This window comes from Scyliorhinus torazame, unplaced genomic scaffold (genome assembly GCF_047496885.1).
Source record: "Scyliorhinus torazame isolate Kashiwa2021f unplaced genomic scaffold, sScyTor2.1 scaffold_364, whole genome shotgun sequence".
NCBI classification, from domain to species: Eukaryota; Metazoa; Chordata; class Chondrichthyes; order Carcharhiniformes; family Scyliorhinidae; genus Scyliorhinus; species Scyliorhinus torazame.
This window is the reverse complement of record NW_027308091.1, coordinates 25,183-30,279: the sequence shown is the minus strand read 5'-3', so window position 1 is coordinate 30,279 and position 5,097 is coordinate 25,183. Positions and strand designations below refer to the sequence as shown.

General features: G+C 44.9%; 1 pseudogene; it reads left to right on the top strand.

Annotated features, from left to right (window-relative positions):
- Nucleotides 1-452: 452 nt before the first annotated feature.
- On the top strand, nucleotides 453-3,210 carry LOC140406212 (b(0,+)-type amino acid transporter 1 pseudogene; annotated as a pseudogene).
- The last annotated feature ends 1,887 nt before the right edge of the window (nucleotides 3,211-5,097 follow it).

Genomic DNA, 5,097 nt, shown 5'->3' with positions numbered 1-5,097 from the left:
ATTCACCCCGTGTTTGCGTGGGTTTCGCCCCCACAACCCAAAGATGTGCAGAGTAGGTGGATTGGCCACGCTAAATTGCCCCTTAAAAAAAATGTCAGTCTTGCCAGGAGTAACCAGAGAATGAAAAAATAACATAACTTTGCTTAGAATATACGTGACTCTGTAAGGCTGTGCACAGCCACAGTTCGAGCAAGGGCTCTTTATATTGATGTGCCAGATGTCTGAACAATCCTAACCTCCTCAGCACATAGAACACTTTGTGTTTTCTATTATTTCACTGTAATAGTTATACCATGAATTTTAGGACTAAAGCTTTACCTTTGCATATTGCTTTGCATGCCAGCACTTTATCTGAAGGTAGGACTGATAGTTAACATAGCAGTTAATGTTTACAAAATGCTGGTCAGGTATTGTATACTTAGAACTTTACATGTCGTAAAATATTTAAACAAGGACGTTCGGTAGTGCTAAAGGTGAGAAAAGGAGGAAAGGATCAAGCTGCATCGTTGCTAACCCACCTTGGATATGGATACAACTACAGGAAAACTACATTTAAAACGTGAAGTAGGATTAATTAGTGCGGTTTGTTTGATTGTGGGGACAATGATTGGCTCTGGCATCTACATGTCTCCGGAATGGGTGTTACGATACGTTGGGAGTCCTGGAGCCAGCCTCTTGATATGGACAGCCAGTGGGCTGATATGCACAATAGCCGCTTTCGCATATGTAGAACTTGGGACTACCATAAAAGAATCTGGCGGCGAGTACATATACATCTTTAGAAATTTTGGTCATGTCCCTGCCTTTCTGTGCTCCTGGACTTCTGTGTTTCTTGCTAGACCTGCCGGTATTGCAGCAATGTCTCTGAGTCTCGCGCAGTACGTTGCAGCTCCATTTTATGGTGAATGTCGACCACCATCAGCTGTGGTAAAATGCACGGCAGCTGCCAGCATTTTAATTCTAGGGATCATTAATGGTCTTAATGTGAAGCTGGCAACTCGTATTCAAAATGTTTTCACGTTTGCCAAACTACTATCCCTATTTATCATTGTGACCGGTGGAATAGTGTTGATCTTCAAGGGACACATACACAATTTTCAGAATGCCTTTAAAGGAACAATAGGAGAAATTGGGTCAGTGGGAATGGCATTCCAACAGGGGATGTGGTCTTATGATGGATGGAATAACTTAAATTACGTGACCGAAGAAATCAGACGCCCCCAGGTAAGTGCAAAACAAATGGTTTTTAGATAACACTTGATTCTTAAAAAACTACTGCATTACAATACTAATTATAATTACTATTAGCAACATCCTGTTTATGCTGAGCACCTAGTGCTCAGCCAGCATATAAAACCATGCAAACAATTGAATGTGACTGTTCTCTTTATAATCCTGTCTCCTATCGGGAAGCTTTTCTGTGAGTTTATTTAGTTAAGTAACTTTGGACAGTTGCTTTCTACTAAAATGGCAGATTAATTTTAACTTTTTCAAAAATCTTGAGAAGGTTTAGAAAATAGAGTGAGTGGGTGGAATTCTCCAGTCTCGTCCGTGGCGGACTCGTTGTGAGCGAGAACAGGCATTCCAGCCAAGCCTCTTGTTGCTCTGTTTCAGTCCCAACAGCGTCGCCAATACTGTGGGTATTTCTATTTATCTTCATGAACCACAAGCCTTTCCCTTATATCGATCAAATGACCACACAACCAGTTAGTTAGTTCAAAAGATGGTTTATTTACATACACAGGAGTTATCACAACATGCAACACAATATCTACGACGAGTTAAACTACACTTATCAGCTACAATAACCTATACTTAACTTCAGGGCAAACGGCACTGTGCAAATAGATAAAGGCCTTCATCTGGATTTCACTTGGCTGGTTGGAAGAAAGTGGCTCTGTCTCTGCTGGGCTCATCCGTCAGGTAGCAATCGTTGGTCTTGAACTTAGCTGGCTGTTCCTGCTGCAATTGGGTTGGCACAGGCCGGATCCAAAAGAGACAGAACATATGGCTGTGTCCTCTTTTATCCCTCTGGGATTTTGCGCTCTTTGGGGCGGTCCTTAACCTTGGACCCAATAGTTCGACAGGGCTCTGATCACTGTCTTCGATTTCGGCCAATAAAGGGGCGGGTGCTTTAGTAGCTGGGCGGGTCCTTAACGGTCATTGACCTTGGCAGTTGGGCTTTCTGAGTAAGGGGAGTGGCGCCGATCAGTCTGTGGCTGTACCGGTTGCTTGATTGGAGTTCTATTGTCCTGGGAAATGGGCCATTAAAATGCAAACCAGCGGTGGCTTCGATCAGGTCTGGTTACCTGTGTTTCAGATACAAATAGGGTCTGTATCTGTCTGAGTCCTGGGTTGGCCATAATTCCCATGGTCCTTTGCAGGTGGCCACCTTGGATGGCTACACCTCCATTCACTTTCAGCTGCACTGCAAATTCCCAGCTGTAAACGGAGGATGGAGGATTGGGTGGAACTTAATTCTGTCGAGAGAGGGAGAGAAAGAGGTAGGGTATTGAATAGTGTGGGAAACGCAGTTTCAATGCTCTATGTTGGGATGGGAGCACTGAATTGGTGGGGTGATGGGGGAGGAAGTGGGACAGCAATGCCAATGACATGCAGCGGGAAAGTAATTTTAATGGTTTAATATGCAGCGAATACTCATAAAGTCACAACGTTTAGAAATTCAGCGCTATCTTTATGATTAAGTTGGAAGCGCATATCAGGCATTTTCTTTCTTGACCAGCTAGTGCTGGTGGTGAGCAGGTAAGTAGTCTTTGAAGTGGAAGCTAATCTAATTCGAGCTGCCTGTCATCACTCTGGGATTGTTTTGGCAGAGGGGAGAGGAGGCGGGAAGATATTGCGAGTACAGTTGACTGCAACTGAAGAAAGGTTGAGAGTGAATTAAGTAAGTCTCGGGTGAGCCCCCCAAGACCGGGATGAGCAGCATTCTGCCACAGGTGCAAGGTTTTTCTTGAAACCCAGGTCTGCTTTGGAGGACGCACCCTTGCCAAGGTTCTGCCCTCTGTTATTGAATGCCTGCAGGCAAAATGGGTCTCGTACATCCAGTGTTCAGGGAGTGTCGAGCGGAGGAGGACTGGTGCAGAGGAAGAGTTGAACTTAGTGTCATTGAAGTGCAGCCAGCATGCCAACAAGGGATACCATCTGCAGCAGGACTTGATGCTGAGAGCGGTCAGGAAGGAGATAATCAAGGTAATGTCTGCGTAGAGCAATGGTGCATCCCACAGTCTACTGCTCCTACCTCAACTACATTCTGGTGTCGGAGTGGCCATTGTGATGAATGTAGGAATTTCAGCCATATTGTGTTACAGTTATTTGCTGCAGTAAGGGTTAAAAGTCTGGGTTAGAGTATGTGTGACTGCTGCAGTCATGTTTTAAAAGAAATACTAGTTTGAAAAACAACTAAACGTTTGAGAGCCAGGGGTGCAATTAAGCCATCGTAAAAGCTTGGACTAAATGCAGTTTTGTTTGGATTAAGGGGGAGGGGGTTCCCTGTGGAATTTTCAGCTAGATAAAATGATGTCGTTACTGGGTGGAGCTAAGTTAGCAGGCATTTTGCAGAAAGCAGGTCAGTGGAGTTTTAGATGAAGCTGTGAACAGAAGTCAGGCAGTTTGCTCCCATTGCAGTTCAGTTGAAGATATTTCTGCATACAGATTTGCAGTCTTTCCATTTAGTTCCGAATGGTCTGATTAGGAGAGTTGATGTAGCTTCTGAAAGCATACAGCCAAAGTTTCTGCAGATCCATTCTTTAGACCGTGTCAGAGAACATCTCTGTAAAGCAGGTATGCCTCAGTGCTATCTATTTAAGGTGGGTTAAGAGCTGAGATGGTTCTTTTTGGGTGTTTGAGTGGGAATATAATAATAATATAATAATCGCTTATTGTCACAATTAGGCTTCAATGAAGTTACTGTGAAAGGCCCCGAGTCGCCATATTCTGGCGCCTGTTCGGGGTGGCCGGTATGGGAATTAAACCCACGCTGCTGCCTTGTTCTGCATTACAAGCCAGCTGTTTAGCCCACTGTGCTAAACCAGCCACTTGTCACTGCATTGTTTAGAATTTTCTGGTATGATGTTCAAGATATTTTAATACTGTGTTAGTAATAAAGTTTGTTTTTGATATAGCATGGGCGGGTTTCTCCATCCTGCCACATCCTTTGTCTGGTGTGGTGCACCCTCTCTGGCAGCGGGACTCTGTGTCCCAACAGCCGGCCAATGGGGTTTTCTACTGTGGGCACCCCACGCCATCGGGAAATCCACTGGCGTGAGTGCGCTGCTGCCAAAACAGAGGGTCCCGCCGACAGAGAATTCAGCTCCATATGAGCGGCATTGTCGCACAGTGGTTAGCACAGTTTCTTCACAGCTCCAGGGTCCCAGGTTCGATTCCGGGCTTGGGTCACTGTCTGTGCGGAGTGTGCACATTCTCCCCGTGCCTGCGTGGGTTTCCTCTGGGTGCTCTGGTTTCCTCCCACAGTCCAAAGACATGCAAATTAGGTGGATTGGCCATGCTAAATTGCCTTTTGTGTCCAAAACGTTTAGATGGGGTTACTGGGTTACGGGGATAGGGTAGATGTGTGGGCTTAGGTAGGGTGATGGACCGGTGCAGACTTGATGGGCCGAATGGCCTCTTTTTGCACTGTAAGTTCTATGTCTATGTCACCATATCCCTATTACTTCATGAGATCACTCCTTGAGCGAGGAATCTTTAAAGCCAGTGTCTTTAAAAGTCTTTAAAGCCAGTGGCTTTAAAAGTCATTGCGGAACCCAATTCCAGCGGCTCCTCCCTGGGCTCTACAAGGGACATGTGCGACATGTGTGACATATGTGGCACCCCGACATCACGACATAAAGAATTGATGTACTTCCTCTTTAAACAGGCCAGAGAATTGGTGCACTTTAGAACAGATCCAATGAGCTTGGTTGAAATTGTGGGCTTCAAGGCCATTGAATCTTTGGAATGGATTGGATTTGTTTTATTGTCACATGTACTGAGGTACATGGAAAGCATTGTTCTGCGTACAGTACAGGCAGATCATTCCATACATGAAAAAAAAAAGAACATACATAAATACACAATGTA